Below are 22,035 nucleotides of genomic sequence, written 5' to 3'. Positions count from 1 at the left end.
GTCCAGGTTTCTAAAAGCTATAGGAGCTGCCAGCCCCCCCCCCCTCCCCCTTCAAGCTGCCCATTATGTATCCAGGGGAAGGTGTGAAGATAGCATCTGTGTCTTGTGTAAACTCTTTAAAGCACATTGTCTGATCTATTTGCCCCTCCCTGCTGATGAAAGCTTTTTGTTTGCTCTCTGCCAATGTGTGCAAACAAATAATTACAGAAGTCCTTATCTGCCTAAAACTTCTGTGGTTGGACAGGCCTCAGAAGTAGGTTAATCAAACCCTCTGCTAAATTTTTAAATGTAAAAAGTAAAAGTAAAATTGAAGTTTTTTTTTTCTAAATTAACGAGCCACAGTGTTGGCATGCATATTAACTATTTGCCGACCACTCCACGCCAATTGGCATGAATGCGGCGGCAGCCCCAGGACTGTTCCACGCCGATTGGTGTGAATGACTCTCTATGGGGCTAGCAGGAGATCGTGCGCAGACTGCGTGTGCATCTCCTGCTTGGAAATCCCAGCGGCGATCACCGCTCGGAGACTGCCGTCTAATTAGGCTGTACAGCTCTGCGATCTAAGGCAGCGCTGTACTGGGGACAGCCGTGTGACATGGCTGTCCCCTCTGTTACTGCGGAAGTGATCCTCTGTCATAGGCTGAAGCCTATGACAGCCGATCATGCTGATTGGCTGGCGGGGGGAGGGAGCGGGGGAAAAATGAAAAAAAGAAATTAAAGAAATCTTAATTCAAAAATAATAAAATAAATATTTAATTTAAAAAATAAACACCGGGGGGAGCGATCAGACCCCACCAACAGAGAACACTCTGGGAAGGGGGGGGGGGGGGGGGAAATCACTTGTTTTGTGCGGCCCTGCAGCTTGGCCTTAAGGCTGCACTGGCCAATTTTAAGAAAAATGGCCTGGTCTTTAGGGGGGTGTAACACTGCGGTCCTCAAGTGGTTAAATGTACTATTGGGATGCGTTGCATGCTAAAAATGGTGAAGGATTCACTTTAACCACTTCCCGACCGCCTAACGCACAGAGGCGGCCGGGAAGTGGAGCCCTGAAGGACCGGCTCACCCACAGAGGCGGCGGTCCTTCTAAGGGCATGGGCGGAGCGATCGCGTCATCCGTGACGCGATCCTCCGCCGGCGCCTGTCACCGCTCGCCCGCCGCAACATCCTGCCGGCTATACGGAAGCGCCGGCGGGATGTTAACCCCGCGATCGCCGCATACAAAGTGTATAATACACTTTGTAATGTTTACAAAGTGTATTATACAGGCTGCCTCCTGCCCTGGTGGTCCCAGTGTCCGAGGAACCACCAGGGCAGGCTGCAGCCACCCTAGTCTGCACCCAAGCACACTGATTCCTCCCCCCCCTGCCCCAGATCGCCCACAGCACCCATCAGACCCCCCCTGCCCACCCCCCAGACCCCTGTTTGCACCCAATCACCCCCCTAATCACCCATCAATCACTCCCTGTCACTATCTGTCAACGCTATTTTTTTTTTACCCCCCCCCCCCCTGCTCCCTGCCCCCTCCTGATCACCCCCCACCCCTCAGATTCTCCCCAGACCCCCCCCCCCCCCCCAGACCACCCCCCCTGTTTACTGTATGCATCTATCCCTCTGATCACCTGTCAATCACCTGTCAATCACCTGTCAATCACCTGTCAATCACCCGTCAATCACCCCCTGTCACTGCCACCCATCAATCAGCCCCTAACCTGCCCCTTGCGGGCAATCTGATCACCCCCCCACACCAATAGATCGCCCACAGATCCGACATCAGATCACCTCCCAAATCCATTTACATCTATTCTCTCCTCTAAACACCCACTAATTACCCATCAATCACCCATCAATCACCCCCTATCACCACCTGTCACTTTTACCTATCAGATCAGACCCTAATCTGCCCCTTGCGGGCACCCAATCACCCGCCCACACGCTCAGATTGCCCTCTGACCCCCCCTTATCAATTCACCAGTGCATTAATTACATCTGTTCTTCCCTATAATAACCCACTGATCACCTGTCAATCACCTGCCAATCACCTATCACCCATCAATCACCCCCTGTCACCCCCTGTCACTGCCACCCATCAATCAGCCCCTAACCTGCCCCTTGCGGGCAATCTGATCACCCACCCACACCATTAGATCGCCCGCAAACCCGCCGTCAGATTACCTCCCAAATGTATCGTTTACATCTGTTATCTTCTCTAAACACCCACTAATTACCCATCAATCACCCATCAATCACCACCTGTCACTGTTACCTATCAGATCAGACCCTAATCTGCCCCTTGCGGGCACCCAATCACCCGCCCACACGTTCAGATTGCCCTCAGACCCCCCCCTTATCAATTCGCCAGTGCAATATTTACATCTGTCCTTCCCTGTAATAACCCACTGATCACCTGTCAATCACCTGCCAATCACCTATCACCCATCAATCACCCCCTGTCACTGCCACCCATCAATCACCCCCTGTCACTGCCACCCATCAATCACCCGCTGTCACTGCCACCCATCAATCAGCCCCTAACCTGCCCCTTGCGGGCAAACTGATCACCCACCCACACCAATAGATCGCCCGCAGATCCGACATCAGATCACCACCCAAGCGCAGTGTTTCCATCTATTCTCTACCCTAAACACCCACTAATTACCCATCAATCACCCACTGTCACTGCTACCTATCAGATTAGACCCCTATCTGCCCCTAGGGCACTCAATCACCCGCCCACACCCTCAGAATGCCCTCAGACCCCAGCCCTGATCACCTTGCCAGTGCATTGCTTGCATCTAATCCCCCCTCTAATCACACCTTGAGACACCCATCAATCACCTCCTGTCACCCCCTAGCACACCTACCCATCAGATCAGGCCCCAATTTGCCCCGTGTGGGCTCCTGATCACTCGGCCAAACCCTCAGATCCCCCTCAGACCCCCTTCCGATCACCTCCCCAGTGCATTGATTGCATCTATTTTCCCCTCTAACCACCCCCTGAGACACCCATCAATCACCTCCTGTCACCCCCCCTAGCACTCCTATCCATCAGATCAGGCCCAATACAACCTGTCATCTAAAAGGCCACCCTGCTTATGACCGGTTCCACAAAATTCGCCCCCTCATAGACCACTTGTCATCAAAATTTGCAGATGCTTATACCCCTGAACAGTCATTTTGAGACATTTGGTTTCCAGACTACTCACCGTTTTGGGCCTGTAAAATGCCAGGGCGGTATAGGAACCCCACAAGTGACCCCATTTTAGAAAAAAAGACACCCCAAGGTATTCTGTTAGGTGTATGACGAGTTCATAGAAGATTTTATTTTTTGTCAAAAGTTAGCGGAAATTAATTTTTATTGTTTTTTTTTCACAAAGTGTCATTTTTCATTAACTTGTGACAAAAAATACAATCTTCTATGAACTCGCCATACACCTAACGGAATACCTTGGGGTGTCTTCTTTCTAAAATGGGGTCACTTGTGGGGTTCCTATACTGCCCTGGCATTTTAGGGGCCGTAAACCGCGAGGAGTAGTCTAGAAAACAAATGCTTCAAAAATGATCTGTGAATAGGACGTTGGGCCCCTTAGCGCACCTAGGCTGCAAAAAAGTGTCACACATGTGGTACTGCCGTACTCAGGAAAAGTAGTATAATGTGTTTTGGGGTGTATTTTTACACATACCCATGCTGGGTGGGAGAAATTTCTATGTAAATGGACAATTGTGTGTAAAAAAAATCAAACAATTGTCATTTACAGAGATATTTCTCCCACTTAGCATGGGTATGTGTAAAAATACACCCCAAAACGCATTATACTACTTCTCCTGAGTACGGCGGTACCACATGTGTGGCACTTTTTTACACCCTAAGTACGCTAAGGGGCCCAAAGTCCAATGAGTACCTTTAGGATTTCACAGGTCATTTTGCGACATTTGGTTTCAAGACTACTCCTCACGGTTTAGGGCCCCTAAAATGCCAGGGCAGTATAGGAACCCCACTAATGACCCCATTTTAGAAAGAAGACACCCCAAGGTATTCCGTACGGAGTATGGTGAGTTCATAGAAGATTTTATTTTTTGTCACAAGTTAGCGGAAAATGACACTTTGTGAAAAAAAACTATTAAAATCAATTTCCGCTAACTTGTGACAAAAAAATAAAAACTTCTATGAACTCACCATACTCCTAACGGAATACCTTGGGGTGTCTTCTTTCTAAAATGGGGTCATTAGTGGGGTTCCTATACTGCCCTGGCATTTTAGGGGCCCTAAACCGCGAGGAGTAGTCTTGAAACAAAAATGACCTGTGAAATCCTAAAGGTACTCATTGGACTTTGGGCCCCTTAGTGCAGTTAGGGTGCAAAAAAGTGCCACACATGTGGTATTGCCGTACTCGGGAGAAGTAGTATAATGTGTTTTGGGGTGTATTTTTACACATACCCATGCTGGGTGGGAGAAATACCTCTGTAAATGACAATCTTTTGATTTTTTTACACACAATTGTCCATTTACAGAGGTATTTCTCCCACCCAGCATGGGTATGTGTAAAAATACACCCCAAAACACATTGTACTACTTCTCCCGAGTATGGCGATACCACATGTGTGGCACTTTTTTGCACCCTAACTGCGCTAAAGGGCCCAAAGTCCAATGAGTACCTTTAGGATTTCACAGGTCATTTTGAGAAATTTCGTTTCAAGACTACTCCTCACGGTTTAGGGCCCCTAAAATGCCAGGGCAGTATAGGAACCCCACAAATGACCCCATTTTAGAAAGAAGACACCCCAAGGTATTCCTTTAGTAGTATGGCGAGTTCATAGAAGATTTTATTTTTTGTCACAAGTTAGCGGAAATTGATTTTAATTGTGTTTTTTCACAAAGTGTCATTTTCCGCTAACTTTTGACAAAAAATAAAATCTTCTATGAATTCACCATACTCCTAACGGAATACCTTGGGGTGTCTTCTTTCTAGAATGGGGTCATTTGTGGGGTTCCTATACTGCCCCGGCATTTTAGGGGCCCTAAACCGTGAGGAGTAGTCTTGAAACGAAATTTCTCAAAATGACCTGTGAAATCCTAAAGGTACTCATTGGACTTTGGGCCCTTTAGCGCAGTTAGGGTGCAAAAAAGTGCCACACATGTGGTATCGCCGTACTCAGGAGAAGTAGTATAATGTGTTTTGTGGTGTATTTTTACACATACCCATGCTGAGTGTGAGAAAGATCTCTGTAAATGGACAATTGTGTGTAAAAAAAATTAACAAATTGTCATTTACAGAGATATTTCTCCCACCCAGCATGGGTATGTGTAAAAATACACCCCAAAACACATTATACTACTTCTCCTGAGTACGGCAATACCACATGTGTGGCACTTTTTTGCAGCCTAACTGCGCTAAGGGGTCCAAAGTCCAATGAACACCTTTAGGCTTTACAGGGGTGCTTACAATTTAGCACCCTCCAAAATGTCAGGACAGTAAACACACCCCACAAATGACCCCATTTTGGAAAGTAGACCCTTCAAGGTATTCAGAGAGGGGCATGGTGAGTCCGTGGCAGATTTCATTTTTTTTGTTGCAAGTTAGAAGAAATGGAAACTTTTTTTTTTTTTTTTTCTCACAAAGTGTCATTTTCCGCTTACTTGTGACAAAAAATAATATCTTCTATAAACTCACTATGCCTCTCAGTGAATACTTTGGGATGTCTTCTTTCCAAAATGGGGTCATTTGGGGGGTATTTATACTATCCTGGAATTCTAGCCCCTCATGAAACATGACAGGGGGTCAGAAAAGGCAGAGATGCTGGAAAATGGGAAAATTCACTTTTTGCACCATAGTTTGTAAACGCTATAACTTTTACCCAAACCAATAAATATACACTGAATGGGGTTTTTTTTTTATCAAAAACATGTTTGTCCACATTTTTCGCGCTGCATGTATACAGAAATTTTACTTTATTTGAAAACTGTCAGCACAGAAAGTTAAAAAAATCATTTTTTTGCCAAAATTCATGTCTTTTTTGATGAATATAATAAAAAGTAAAAATCGCAGGAGCAATCAAATAGCACCAAAAGAAAGCTTTATTAGTGACAAGAAAAGGAGCCAAAATTCATTTAGGTGGTAGGTTGTATGAGCGAGCAATAAACCGTGAAAGCTGCAGTGGTCTGAATGGAAAAAAAGTGGCCGGTCCTTAAGGGGTAGAAAGCCCTAGGTCCTCAAGTGGTTAAAGTGATCCTTAAGTCTATCAAAAAAAATGATTTACTCACCTGGGGCTTCCCTCAGCCCCCTGCAGCCGATCTGTGCCCTCGCAGCCCCGCTCAGATGCTCCATGGGAACGCGAGTGATTCTTCGCGTTCCCAGCGATAATATCGCCCCCCCCATGCTGCTATTGCGTCCAGAAGCCCCAGGTGAGTAAATCTCATTTTTTTTTTATAGACTTTGAGGATCACTTTAAGCCCCATTGTGGCTATGGGCCTTCACATAGGTATCAAGAAGCTCAGTGATGAAAAAAAAAACAGTAGCTAAAGTAGCTACTACATCTGTATGCACGGTATTCTGTGTGTTACAGGCTGCTTTATTATAGGTTGCAGTGCAAGCATACATTTGTGGACTGTATGCTGCACTGTATGTGTTGCATTGGTAACCTGTGATGTGCTTTTCATCACCATCACCATCCCTAGCCTTTGAGACCGCATAATGCAGGGTCACAGCGCTTTGAGTCCCCAGGGAGAAAAGCGCTATAAAAATATTGTTATTTTCCAGAATCCACAAAGCAAGGATATATTGTGAAAGTACTCAGAAGAAGCAGAGCCTTCTGAGAATTGAAGAACAGAGGAAAACAGCTGGGTGATAAAAGTGGCATCGGAAGTTGAGTGCAGGGACTGGTGTTTGGGAAGGATCAGAGTGGCGGGTGGAATGATAAGAACCATAGTGTGGGGATTGGAAGCGGTGACAGGTGAGTCCTAACTAGTATAATATGGGAAGAACTGTTAATGTGCCACAATAAATAAATGTCTCCTAAGATTATAATAGATTAACTGGGCATTAAACCTGTTTTTCTCAAGTTAAAACTGGGGCTATTTATAAGCAAATCAGTTTATATTCAAGTATATGCCAGTATCCGATCAGAAAAGTCATTAGGAAAGGCTACAAGACCATTGCTCACTTGACAATAACCTAAGTGCCGCTACTCCACCCCTTGAATTATATAGAATTCTCATTGGAAAGGAGTTTGAAATAGGGTGGCTGAATGTTAACACAGGTCATGTTCCTCTGTAGCCATGAGCAGAGTGAGTGTTATTGCACAGAGTATTTTCTGTCTCTAGACAAATAATCCAAATAAAAGAGGCATGACCCAAAACACTCCAGTGCACCAATGCTAACACACCCCTCATCTCCACTGGTGTCATAAGCTATGTTCATCTATTTTTACAATAACACCGACTGTAGAAGCCTGATCTAAACAACATTGAATTGAGACTTGATCAAGCCTTGAGGGACTCTCTGCACACTTGACAATAAAGTTCTACTTGCCTGCAATAAAACGAAGTAGAGTTAGCATGTTTATATCATTGAGTTTGTGGAAAACCCAACATCTAATACAGTAACATACTTACATTTTAAAAGTTTTTGTAACAGCACAGGAATTCCAACTCCCAGCTGGCTTAATGCAGAAATGCAAACCCAGTTTCTAGGCAACAGACCCTACTGACCTCCCTCTTGTGGTAGAAAGTCATTATATAAAATGTAGCAGAATGAGCTAATATTTAGCTGTCCCTACACATTTTTATTGTTAATTGCAGGCTGTCTTTGCCAGACTTGGATTTCAAGGGCAAGGGTGCAAACAAGTTTTAAGAGATGGTGAAACTTAGCAGACAGGAAAATTTTATATGCCTTTAGCACATTTTATGGTGTCGAGCATTGCACAGTAAGTGATATTTTAAATTCATATAACATAAATGTGTTAGCGAGACATTAAATGGGCAATAAAAATGTTATTGCTTAGCTTGCCTTAAAGTGAATAGTTATACCTTTGTTACAATGATGAAAACATACAAATCGCACTTGTTTTCAAAAAAAAAAAGCACTAAAGCTAGAAAGCACATGTCATCTCCCACTGGAACCACAACAGGTTAAGTAGCAAAAATAGATTTTATTTGTGACAAGTGAGTTTTGTTTTCCATGTTTTCATTTTCTGCAGTTTGCTAGTACTTTTTTGTTCTACCTGTAATTCACAGCATTTACAGTTATAAATACAGTAAAAAGACTAGCATAAAAATTAAGGTAAATTTTGGACTGATAATAAAGGAAAGATTAGGTTTGGTAACCACCTCTTAATCCAAATTCACTCTAGGGGTCACACCCTAAAAAGGGACCATTTTCCAGAGCTGAGACAAGCCGATAAATGGACATATTGATGGATCCTGTTATGTATAGGATCTGTTCAGATGTGTCTGATAGCAATGTATCTTTTGCTATAGTTCTTACTTGCACAACTTTAATGGACTTTTCACATTCTATATATGGTGACAAATACACAAAAAAAGAAGTTTATAGAAATTGACTGCATCTGTTCTCACTAGTGCTTTCAATGGAAATTGGACATGAGAAATGTTATGCTTTGGTTCTATAAACACTTTTTTGGTCAACGCCATTTCAAATCCCATAAAGAGAGAAGACCGCTCAGGCAGAGCATCTGCACACATTTGGCCACCATGACCAATATTTGGTACTTCAGTGTGAAAGACTTTATATTGATAGTGCAGATACAACCTGCACTGTATGATGATGCCCACCCAGACCACAAGAAGGTGATGAAGTCCTCCAAACACTGTAAAATAAATAAATACAGCAGGGAGTTGTCATGAAGTCTCCAACAAGACACCAACAGATACAAAAACATACATTGAAGGAAACAGCAGATCTGTTTAAAATGCACATAAGATGTGCTGTTACCAAACACATTGTAAAGTTCTAGCTTTACCCATCATTATAAACAGTGAACATATGCAACTTCATAGATGATTAGCAGAAGGAGTTGAAGGTTAACACACACTGCTCTACATTTGGTGTAAATGGCTATGTAATCTAAGGAGTGTCTGATGCTTGAGATCAGAGCTAAATAAGAAATGTTTTGTGTGCCCATAGCAGTCAATTAACTTTGACATGCCATTAGACCAGTGGAAACTGCAAGCACTAATCAGTTACACTTCATGTTACCTCAATGATTCTCTGTTTCAGAGCTCATAGGTCCATTGCCACTAATTGTCTTTACCAATGCCACGACTGAAAGCTGCCTTTATATGTTAGGCCTCAGCTTTCATTTTGGACCAGGCATAAATGAAAACTAAAGTCAAAAGATCATTGCAGAAAGCATTCTCAGTCTTCCTTCTTGCTCTTTGGATTTTCTCAGCCTTATCATTATATCATTAGCTTTTGTTATGGTATTTTGAAGAATTCAACAGATTTAATGCAATCAGTGTGAGTATGTTGACCTAAAGTTACTAGGCCAATTATATATGGCTATTATATATGAATACCGTTGCTACACACACCTTGGCAAATTAAAGTTTGGAGGGGCTCTGTGATAGAATCTCAAAAATAAAAAATTACCATTAAATGGTGGGCTGTAATAGAACGTGGAAAAGCCGCTGCGTGTACTGACAGCAAGGCGGCTGATTCAGCGTCCAGCGCGGCGGTTTGCACGCAGCAGCGTGCGGCTGGGTCTGTTAGTTCACACAGATTGAGGAATATGCGCGCGCGTGCGCTGAGAGGCAGAACCTTTATGACAACCAAGGAGGGATCAGCTGACCAGGTCGGTCAGCTGACCTCAGAGCAAGTGACTATTGGTTGATCATTGATAGGTGGCGCCGGAGAGCGCCGCTCAATATATAGTTACTGCTGGTCAGTCTCAGGTTGTCTGCCGTTGCAAACACTTACATGAAAGCACTCAGACCTTAGTCAGATCCTACAGTGTGTTAGAACCAGGAGGACCTGGGAATTCACACTGAGCCAGATTACTTCTGTGTATCATTGTGTTATACTTCAGACTAGTTCCAGGGTGTCGAGACCACGGACCTCACACCCAAGATTAGGAACTCTGTGTTATCATTGTGTTATACTTCAGACTAGTTCCAGGGTGTTGAGACCACGGACCTCACACCCAAGATTAGGAACTCTGTGTTATCATTGTGTTATACTTCAGACTAGTTCCAGGGTGTCGAGGCCACGGACCTCACACCCAAGATTAGGAACTCTGTGTTATCATTGTGTTATACTTCAGACTCGTTCCAGGGTATCGAGACCACGGACCTCACACCCAAGATTAGGAACTCTGTGTTATCGTTGTGTTATACTTCAGACTAGTTCCAGGGTGTCGAGACCACGAACCTCACACCCAAGACTAGGGATACTGTGTTCCATCATATTATACTCCAGACTAGTTCCAGGGTGTTGAGACCACGGACCTCACACCCAAGACTAGGCATTGTTGATATCTGTTATGACCTATTGCATTTCTGACTATCCCTCTACTTTCTGATTCGGTTCTTACGCATATCTGATTATCTGTTGCCAACCCTGCCTGCCTTTGGATACCGAATCAGCCTTCTGTCTCTGTACCTTGTCTGTCCGTGTGTTGCCGACCCGGCTTGCCCGACCTTGAGAGCTATCTCTCTCCATTAGAGAGAGTCTCCAGACCTGCTAGTGACATCTACCTTTCAGGTGTCACTCACTCACAGGTCCTTCCTACTTTCAGCCTGGGGCTCCACCCCTTTGGGAGGTCTCAGGCTGCTGGAAAGTTTTCGCACTTCCCAGAGGGCGGTATCGATCATACTGCCAAAGACCACCTGCTCCTCGGGTGGTCCAATTCAAAGTCATTGCTGTTGCACCAAACACTCACACTGTATAGGTGTCCAGAGGTTAGTTATACTTGGAATATCGGTGATTCTGCAGATCATCAATAATCAGGTATATATCTGTATTCTTGGTGATACTGCAGATCACCAATAATCAGATTCTCTCTGTGTGCTGACACCGATCGTTACATGGGCCCTACTAAATTGAACTGTGCTGTCTTGTCCTGTTGCATTCCTATGCATGGTCTGAACCACAGAACTTGCTTTCCAAACATAAAAATCACCTAGCAACTATGGCAATCAGAAATAATAAATATTTCAACAATGTATTTGTCGGTTTGCCTAGAGATCAGATTTAAAGTGATTTTGAACCAAACAGACAATAAAAACAGTACGTATGATGGAAAGCTACATAATCAGAGGATACTTAAAGTGAACAGTGTGTGAAAAATTCTGTAGTTCTGGAGCAGATATAGGTGGAATTTAGAGCAAAGTGAGATGAGCACCTGAGTTTCTCATTGGTTGATGATGCTTTCAATCACATTAAAGGACCGATAAGGCAACTTTAGAGGTAAAAACAGATTTACTTCCTTCAGACACTGAGGGACTTCCTCACCACCTTTATGGCAACAGTAATACTTCTTCTGTGGGTAGCTTTCAAATTGTTGATTTGCCTCCCCCCCCCCCCCCCTCCCACCACTGTGAAATCTATCTCACTGCACAATGTGTGCGTTGTAGCAAGAGCAATGAAAATAGTGTGTTTCTGATGATGATCATGATTTCAAGTGGAAAATAACTTATAGTAAACTTTCTGCTTACTAGAATTGTATAGTAAGATTTTGTTGTTTCTTTCTTCCTCTTCTTCTTTTTTTTTTTGTACATTCTTCCTCATTTTAGATGTTGTTTGTTTTTAATGATGGTCTTGTTAATTGTGTTCAGGCTGTAAATTGTACATTAACCACCCTTATCGGTGAGGCCCAAAAGCTTTTGCATTGCCATTTAATGGGGCTAGAACATGAATATTACACATGTTAAAACAGCAGGGAGCAAATGTGACAATCACAGACAATCATCAGAATGGAAATGAGGGAGCAGAAGGCCAAAGCATAAACAATGTAATTATGCCTTAGCTGACACTAGTTGCAGTAAAGGAAAGGAATGTGTCAGGTATTATGGACATCCTTGTTCTGGCTATCATTAACCTCTTATTAACATCATGCATGTCTTGTAGCTGCCTGGCCATAACTAGCCATGCTGAAGGTTATTCTATTTATATGTATTTAACTTTCTTTCTCTGTATTGAGTTACGCTGTCTGATGCTTGTTTTATATTGCTAAAAAAAAAATGATTTCTAGATTTGATAAGATCTTGCACTTTATACAAAGCCTCAGAGTATAACTCATTAGAGGTAGATGAGTGGTGACATATAAAATGTGTGTATTGTATATGTAATAACAAACTGTAACGATTGTGGAACTTTCTCCGTGATCAGCGCACAACGCGTGCGCTGACACGGCGGAAATCCTCCACAAGCGTATATTTGCAGGCACCCAGCGAAAGGTGCTACGCACCTGTAGATGGAAATTCCTGTCGGCAGATGGCGCTGAGGAGTGCAGAGGAACCAATCCTCTGTACCTCCACAAATGCCAGACAGGAATTGTACAAAGCGCAGAACGCAATCGCAAGAGAGGCGATTGCGAATGAGAACGAGCAAAGGGACAGGTCGTATGTGTGTGCGCCAATCCAGTCGCCACCCTGTGACCGCGCGCACACAACAGCAGATATGAAATAGGAACGCGATCGCGAGAGGTGCGATCGCCAGACGTGACACAAGGCAGATCAGGACAGAATACGAGGTTAGCAAAGGCACAGCAAATAATACAATGAGGAGATACGGAAAATAACAAACACTAGCTAACCGTGAACACCGCACTCATTCGCAACAGTGCACGCGGTTATGCGCGGTCTCCACGTGTTAAGCACAATAGAGACAAGCACGCCTAACTAACCATTAACAGACAAACATGAAACAGAGGACGCGAGCGCTTGCTTAACGGTTACCTCACCGAGCCTCCAGCAAGCGTAGCAGACAAGACAGACACACGAAAACAGGGACAAGCGAGAGATAGGATCCACAGCACTAGCGAAAAGTGGCTAGCGCGATCCAGGTACAGAGTAGCAGAACAGAAGGATCCCCAGCGCTAGCGAAAAGTGGCTAGCGCGATCCCAGAACACAGAACAGAACGATCCCCAGCGCTAGCGAAAAGTAGCTAGCGCGATCCCAGAAGACAGAACAGAAGGATCCCCAGCGCTAGCGAAAAGTAGCTAGCGCGATCCCGGGAGACAGAACAGAAGAGATAGCTGGTAGCAACCGCTGCACCAGCTATACTCCAAGAACAGAGATCAGAACCATTTCCTGTCGACCACCTTTGGGACAGGACAATGGCAACAGGCAAGACAAGACAGAACAGGCAATACAGATAATACAACCTGACTGGGCTAGAAGGGGAGCCTAAAGCAACCCCCAGGAATTAACTATACTAGATAGCAATGGCTGACACTCCAGCAGTGTCCATCAGGAACAGACCATAGAAGGGAAATGACCAGCAAAGCCTTCTGGGAAACATAAAGCTCTTATAGTGCCAGTCATCAAAGAAGGCAGGTAGGGGATTTGCATAACGAATGTATGCAAATTCCCCAGCAAGAGAACAGACCAGAACTTGCAATGGAAAGACAGGTCTCTGTTCCAGAGTCCTGCAGCATGCAAACCTAAACAATGGTCAAAAGGCTGCCTGCCTGTGCAGGCAGCTGAGCGGATTCTCACACAAACATTGCTTTTGATGCGGTTTATTGCCCTCGGCTTCTTTAGTTTTAAGTTTTAGTCTTAAACAGCCAAAGCAGAGCTAATAAAAGCCAATCTCCCAGAAAAAAACAACAAAACAAAACAAAAAAAAACAGATTTTAGCTCTGAATAGTTTTTTAGGTAAACCTAAGGTGAAAACTGCAACAGAAAAACAATCTTTACCTTAAGGAACCTCCGGGGCCTCCTGAGGCTTCTCATGTCCTCCTTGCCTGCAATAAATTTGTAGAAGGAACACCGCTCTACCCCACCGGTGGAGGATTGTGCTGGACCAGCTTAGCAAGACCTCAGGAACATTTCAACACAAGGAAGGTCCGCACCAATTCACTACGAATCATACATACATATCCAATATTAAAACATCAAATCTCAAGCTTGAGATTTGATGTTTTAATATTGGATATGTCCTAACAATAAATAGGATTCGTAGTGAATTGGTGCGGACCTTCCTTGTGTTGCAATGCTCCTTGCCTGCGCTGCTACTGCCTGGGCACCCTGGAAAATCGCAACCATGCTCCTCTTCATGCAGGGGCATGGCTGTGCCTGCACAGTAGCAAGGACCCACTCGTGGATTAGCAGCTTCAACTTAATGCGCAGGTGTGGCCATACTCTTGCTGGCCCAGCAAGGCTGTGCTCGTGCATGAAGAGGTGCATGGCCAAGTAACATATCCAACAAGCTCTTGTCCAGCCAATGTATTCTTTTAAAGATGACTGTATGATTTTTATCTTTATAACTCTCCCTACTTAACTCTTTGGGCCAGATTTTTAAAAGCATGAGAATGACTGCATTTAATTATAATACCAGGATAAATAGAAGTATTGCAGAGCGTTGAAGTGATAAAGGAAGTCCTTCTATTGCAGTTGTGAATGGTTTCCTGTGGTGATATGTTGGCAGTGATGCAGAGATCACATGATGGTAACAGTGCTGTAGCTGACAGGAGGAAGTATTGGGTGTCAAGCCTTCTCATTGATTTGGGTCAGTTTTGCAATATCTAGGATGGCGATAATTATGCAGAGCACTTCAGTCAGTGATGACTTATTACTGCTTTAAAAATGGAATCCCTCTCTGTGTTTATAAAGAATGATAATACAGCTTCAGGATGCAGAACCCAATGATAAAAGCCTATAGTTGTTGTGTCAGCTTTGTTTTGATAAATGGCAGTAACACAAAAAATAAGAAAGGAAATGAAGAAGGCACTCAAATGGCATAATAAACTTGCATTTATCTATAAGATAGCAAAACACAACATGTTTTGGGGTTTACTCCCTTCTTCAGGTGTACTGTACAAATAACTGACACACAGCAAATTTATAAATAGTAGTGCATCACACTCTTAATTTGGTCGGCAACCACCCACCAACTGATGACATGTCAAGAGGACTTAGAAGCAACAGAAGACCAATATAACCTCAGTTACATAAAGCATTTAAGGCTAAACATATTATTTAATCATTCAAACCTCTGGAGGCTACTGAATCCAACCTACTCAACCACCTGGCTTCTTTCTGTAACAGTGTCCTGTCCCCACCTGTACTGATTAGTGGCACATGGTCTAATGCAATCCACCTGAGCTATGATCCATGACCCTGTGCATGAAAATAGTACTCAGCATGGATGGATCTAACCCTCGGATAGAGCCCTTGTATTGCTGTATCCTACACACAAAATAAATGCAGCTATAAATATGTATTATTGCACTATAGTACTTCTGCATGTTAGCCCTTAGACTTATTCAGATAGCAGGAGTAAGACAGCTGGTATTATACTCATGCAATGGCCAATTCTCCAACAGAGTTCACCTTTAAATACTCTGATTGGGATGCTGGTAAATGTGTATCTATTATGAGACTTATGTTCAGTATATATAATGAAGTCTAAATGTAAGTATATAAATGTTAGCCTATTACTTAAACCTGCATAAAAAACCTCTCAAAGTCCATAACCTGATATCCAGTAAGTCTCCCATAGAATCCGTCTATCATAATATCATTCATCAGTCACATGCAGCCTTGTAAAAAGTAACCAGTAAAAGTTCTTTGAATGACAGTCCTCTTTGTTCTAAGAACAGACATTACTAACTACATAAGAATAACATGTCAGCCCTGTGTTGTATAATCATCCTATCTGCTTAATCTACTAACACAATAAAAACATCAATATTTTCCTTTCTGTCTAGTGGAGCAAGCCGAGGATGAAACCTAATGTAAAGCCCTATGTTCCTGTAATTTAGGTTCTGTTTGCTTACATCTAATTCTCATTGACCGTCCCCATTGACTTTTTCTGTTTTTGCCTGACATTGACACTCATGAAATCACATTGCTGTTCTTTTTAATTGACCCCTCTTTGAAAAAGTATGTTTCAGGATACAATATTGGGCACAGCTAGCTTTTGTCTTTAATTAATGTCCATCTTTGCAGTATCCCAAGAGGAAGCACATTGTTATCATAATGGTGATTGCCTTATTATGTTGCTGAAACCAGGAGAGAAGAATGTGTCAGATCAATATGATCACAAGTTTACAGTTCACTTGTTAGATGTGTCATTGGTAAGGACAATTACAGAGTCCCTATGAATAGCATCATCACCTAATCTGTGTGGCTATTTTCATTGTATCTGCACAATGCCCAATTCCTGTTACTGTACATTTTGTGATGTAAAAGTCTATGTACATCCAAAATGTGAAAGAGTGTGGAATTCAAACTTACAAATAGCCTACATTGCATTAGTATACCAGTAAAGATAAAGACACTGGTGAAGAAAACAAAAAACAAAAACCGCCCCCCCCCCCCCCCCCCCAAAAAAAAAAACCACAAATAAAAAACACAATAGCATTTAATAGAATGCTATCTCACACAGTAAATGTGTTAAATGTTTATTCCTTGTATGCACCATGACAGGAATTTGAAAGCTGTGAACGCAAGAGTATTGTAGGATGCATACCTGTACACAAACCTGGTTTGTGTGTCTGAGTATAGCACATTTTCTACTCCTAGCAACCAATCAGTGTCCCCATTACATGTACTTCTCTGCTCCACTATCAGGAAAGGGAGAAGCTGATTGGTTGCTAGGAGAATGAAACCTTTTCTGAAGTCAGGCACTTCATACAGCAGACTCAAAGTGCAGCATTCATTACACTGTACTGCATGAGCCATTTGCTGTTTTTGTGGTAATTACCACTAAGATTTACAGTTTCTGGGCTTTGTTCATTCATTAGAGCAGTTGCTGTGGAAACACATTCTGTATTTTTGGTTGGTAAATTACCTATTGAATGCAGTAAATGGCTTGTTTAGTCAACTCATTAAAATGTCACCAGCTCTATTCACCTCACTTTAGAATTTTTAGCGCAAACTTTAAGCTGCTGTCAATACACAGCGGCCTCCCTGCTATACGTACCACTGATGGTCCCTCTCCCTCCACAATAATGCACAATGGCACAGCTGCACAAAAGCATAGCGGATGGTGTATAAACAAAAAAGCAAAACAAAAAACTTACTGAAGAGACGTTTACTGTTTCCTTACCACGAAACATGGTGACTTAAAGGGAATATGTAGTGAAAATAAACGTATGATATAATGAATTGTATGTGTAGTACAGCTAAGCAATAGAACATAAGTTGCAACAAATTAAGTCTCATCTTGTTTCCAGTACAGGAACAGTTAAGAAACTTCAGTTGTTTTCTATGTAAAAGAGCTTCTCTGAGCTCTCCGTCCCAACCCGGTCCTATTTTCTGAAGCACTTTTACATCAAAGAAACAGTGAGGCAGCTTCAGATAAGGTTTTACTACAGGGAAGTTCAAAGGGTCATTAGCGCTGCTCTGTTATATAGTTTAAAATGCAGAGTGTGGTTTGTAATTGCAACTATGATAGAATGATGCTGTGTTATAAAAAAAAAAAAAACTATACAACTGAAAATAAAAATGACTCTCTTCTTTGCTACTAATGTTCTATTAATTATCCGTACTACACATACAATGCATTATAGCATACGTTTTTTTTTTCGCTTCAGTGTCACTTTGATAAATGTTCATCGCTGAAGTTAAATAACTGTAGCTTTAATATACAAGTTGATATGAATAATAATCTTTAATGATATGTACCCAAAATGTTTTAGCCTAGACTATAAATACTTCTGAATAAGTTTGTCAAACAGCCAGAATCTGTATCTACGTATGTGTTGTGTCTGAGAGAATGCCAGCAATACAGATTTGTCACGTCAAGGCATCCAGAGCCATTACATTAGCTATTCCTATAATGTTCCAAGTAGGAGGTTTGATGGCAGTGGTTTATCAAAAAAGTTCAAGCCCAGCACAGGGCAGGCAGTGTATCTGTCATGCCAAGTGATTTGAACTTTTTGCTCTTAAAGTCTTGACCTCCCAGTTTTAATTGCGGTGGGTTTAGCTTAATTGAACGTCTAGGAGCCATGAGTGCCATAGATAATTAGGCAAATTAATGTCAAACCGTGTAATGCCAAATGCCAACTGAATCTACTACTTGAAGGGATAGTTATCCTACTTCTATTTGACAAGATGAAAGTAGGCGCAATTACTGTTTTGAATTAAGTGGGTTTGTCAAAACATTTGGGCATTTTCTTGAAAGCTTTTTCGATAAGCAGAGTTTTGATGCTGTTTAAGCCAAATGCAGGTGTCGGGCTACAAACTTCCTTCCACTGCTGCATGTTCTGCACGATGGCTAAATTATTACTAATGTTTTTTGATCTGTTTTAATTTGGTCTGGTATTACACGCCTGCTAACTTGCTGAGGCTTTTTCTAAGGGACCTGCTAGCACAACGCTGCAAGTTAAAGGATGAATTATATTTAATGAAAGTTAAAAAAAGGAAAATCATAAACATTTTTCGTCTTGTGCTCTGCTCTGTTGATGGGAGAATATGAACAGAAATAGATTTCTTTACAAGGGCAAAGAAAGTACTGTAGCTGAATAGTTTATTGCAGAGTTTATTTAGCCTTGGGTTGAAACCCTAATATTTACTAGATTTGAATATGCTGCAGTGAGCTCCAACATATTACTACATAGGGTTATATTTTTAAAGTACTAGGAACAGTTTTCCTCACACAGCTCCACGCAACATCCAGATAAACAATAGTGTTGAGTCTTCAGGCCAGACCACGGATGGGGGGGGGGGGGGGGAGCTATCGACTCCTCTGTGTATAGTCTAGTAGTCACCCAGCTTGAAAGTATCTTATTCAGGTGGTAAGGGGTTAAATTAGAATAGTGTGTGTTTATTTTTTTTCAGTTATCTGACTGTTCGGAAAGGCATTAGCAGTATATCTTTACCAAGGTTTCCCTTCTCCCAGCATGGAGCAACCAGAGCTGATGTAAGCTGCAGAGAGCCAGAAGTGAAACATCACAGTCAGTCAGTCAGTCAGTCAGGAGTGGTGTATACATGTCTCCCTGACATCTCCCTTACTGCTAGTAATATTACAGCAATATTCCAGCACATCTAGCTACTTGTTACCTCCTCTGATCAGCTTTCCTCCTCAGCCTTTGTGCATACTGTGAGGAGAACACAGTGAAGTATTTCTGAGCCGTGTCAGGAGTGAAGGAGGATCTTAAAGCAGACAGCGTGAACCTGGGGTAATAAATACTAGTGGTAATGTGAACCCCAATACAGAGTATTAAATTAAAAAAAAAAACTCAAAGTCAAAGTAGCATTTTCAGTGGCACCATAAAAAAAGCCTTTTCTCTTTAGCTAACAGTACACATCTAAGACAGCATTTCTCATCAATATTACACCATGTACCCTATTATGGAGAGTAGTTTTAACAAAGTATATTCTAGTATTACTATTTTCAGCCCAGTTACCTCTTTACACATATAGCTGTCCTGGCAGTACTCACTAATAGTCAAGCATTCTTTTATTTATTTATTTTTAATCAAAGATTCTTCGTGTTTAATTTATAAACAATATATTTTTAAACTGCTGTGTTATCGTAACGGTCACCTGAACCCACCAGAAGAACCTCCAGAGGAGCATGTACTGTTTATTAGGAACATGGGATTTAAGATACAGGTTACAATTAGGTGATGAGAAATGGGGTCACATAGGTCTGTGACATTAAATTGAAACTTCATGTTCACTAACCATTTACTATACTTTTAGTTAAAGGGACTCCGAGCAGTGCAGAAACTATGGGAAGATGCATATCATTTTAAAGCTCTCCTTCTCCTCTTTACAATGATATATAAAACGTTGCCCTATGCCTTTTAGTTTTCGATATTGCCGCGATTTAACATTGCCGCGGCCGCGATTTCGTTCGCGAAAATAGAGAAAACTAAAAGGCGTAGGATGACGATTTAGGTGTCGTCAGAAAGAGGAGAAAGAGAGCTTTAAAATGATATCCATCTTTCCATAGTTACATTGTATTACACAGGGCGACTTTTTCTGCTGAATGGAGCTGCTGACTTTGAGAAAAAGTCGCCTTAACACACCTACAGAAGTTAAGCAAGTTGAACTAATGTTTGCCATAAATCATAGCAATGTTTGCTGGTTAGCAGGCATGTGCGTAGTAGTTTATAACATACAGATGGGTTTATAGGACAAAAATATGCATTCTACATTCTCATGAATAAAACAATTTATATTGCCTCAAATAGGCAATATAAAGTGATGAGTCCAGAGATGACAGCAGAAAACTCAGTGGGAATGAATGGGTTAAAACCATGTTATTTCTTGGTACATAAGTTTCATCACCATTGTTTAAAAGGAACTTGTGCATCCAGAAATGATGTAGTTTTGTAACATTCACACGGGACTTTTTGCTGTTTGCTGGGGTTTGGACTGCAATGTACAAACTTTTATTCATACTGGAAATTGCTAACATACTTGTTGCAGATCACATTAGGGAAGTAGTCTAGTTAATAGTCAAATGATCAGCGTGACATTCAGGTGACTAACAACATAAGTCAGCTTCCCCAGTTCCCATCCATTTACTTTGTAAGACCTAGACGTCGATGGCATAGATTACATCATAGAGTTCTTCTTTCATTCTGAAAGCATCTTGGTTCACATTATCAACTATTGCTTCTGTCATAAAAAAGAAGTAAATAAGGGCTGGTTCAGACGGACGTCTGAGTGGCGTCACGTCTGGGGGCGTTGCGGTGGCTGCGCGGTCAGGCTTTCAGTAGCCTTCGGTCGCATTCCGATGCGGTCACATTTGTTTCTTCCCCTAGGGGAACAATAGCCGTTGCGGTTTGCCGCTCCCTGGAAGCTACATGTCGCTTCCAGGGGCAGCTCGAACGCTAATGAAAATCGGGACCCGAACGCCGCGTTCGGGTGAAAGCGTGCAAAAGCTCGGTGTAAACGCTCCGATTCACTTGAATGGGAGCGTTAACCGCGACGTTCCGAACGCTTGCGGTAAACGCTCCGCAAGCGTCCATCTGAACCAGCCCTAAAACCTAATTTTACTGTACATGCATGTAAACCCTTGTAAAAGTGCAAACAGCAAGAAAAAAAAAAAGATTATCTGCATGGTCTCCAAGTATGAATGCTTTTTAACTCTGTTTTTCCATTAAGGCTAGGTTCTCTGTGGTCAGTTGCATAATGCACATGTTATGTGTTCTGATGAGTGTGAACTGCAATGGAGACTGCACATAGACTTTTATACAAAACCTGCATTGCAGCCAGTTAGAATAATGTGATCCGTTACAATGCAGTACTGTGAACAGCCCCATAAAATTGTATGGCCAGTGAGTTGACATGTAGAATTATTCTGCACTATGACTGAGCACTGTGAACTAGCCCTTTTTGAGAAACAAATGGCACATAATCAGCAGGGAGTATTACAACTTGATTTCTACCCTAATACTATCTAACAATATATTTTTTTAAATCTAGACATTCCATTTATAGTATTTTGTGTTTATTTCCAACAACAAAAGATGAGGGAGGAGGAAAACAATACGCAGATTTTGTAACAGATATGACTAGACTGGTATTTTCCACTCTTCCCCCTGCACTAGATGCCTAATTTGCATGATACTTGATTTATTGCATAACAGGGTCACTTCCTCTCTCAATTAATAAACAGAATTGTATTCCTGTAGCCATGATCTCGCTCGTAACCATGGATATTTTGAATGTATTGTATGAAGCAATGTTAATGGGCTGTTGAATCTGCGGGGAGAATTTCTGTAATAGGATCTTGAGTGTTTGTTGTATTGATTGCATTACCTTATGGTCACTCTACCATATTGCAGTTGGTCACTTTTTTTGTTTTAATGTACACCGTGACAGAATTAATTTCATTGGCTCAAAATAGCTGACTTGGAGATGTTTACACTGAGCGAGAGAAGAACTTTTATAACGT

At 42.2% G+C, this 22,035-nt stretch overlaps 1 protein-coding gene across 3 annotated transcripts in view; it reads left to right on the top strand.

Annotated features, from left to right (window-relative positions):
* PLXNA4 (plexin A4) overlaps window positions 1–22,035 on the top strand; it is a 910,299-nt gene that overhangs the window by 300,246 nt on the left and 588,018 nt on the right. Inside the window, exon 1 of one of the 3 annotated variants that reach the window (XM_068276019.1) lies at window positions 7,853–7,920. The exons of the other annotated variants lie outside the window; for them this stretch is intronic. The gene's annotated coding sequence lies outside the window, so the exon portion shown is untranslated. Of the gene's footprint in view, window positions 1–7,852; window positions 7,921–22,035 lie in introns of those variants that run through there. 3 annotated transcript variants of the gene reach the window in all.

This window comes from Hyperolius riggenbachi, chromosome 3, assembly GCF_040937935.1.
Source record: "Hyperolius riggenbachi isolate aHypRig1 chromosome 3, aHypRig1.pri, whole genome shotgun sequence".
NCBI lineage: Eukaryota > Metazoa > Chordata > Amphibia > Anura > Hyperoliidae > Hyperolius > Hyperolius riggenbachi.
The sequence above is the reverse complement of the archived record's forward strand: the minus strand, read 5'-3'. Positions and strand labels throughout refer to the sequence as shown.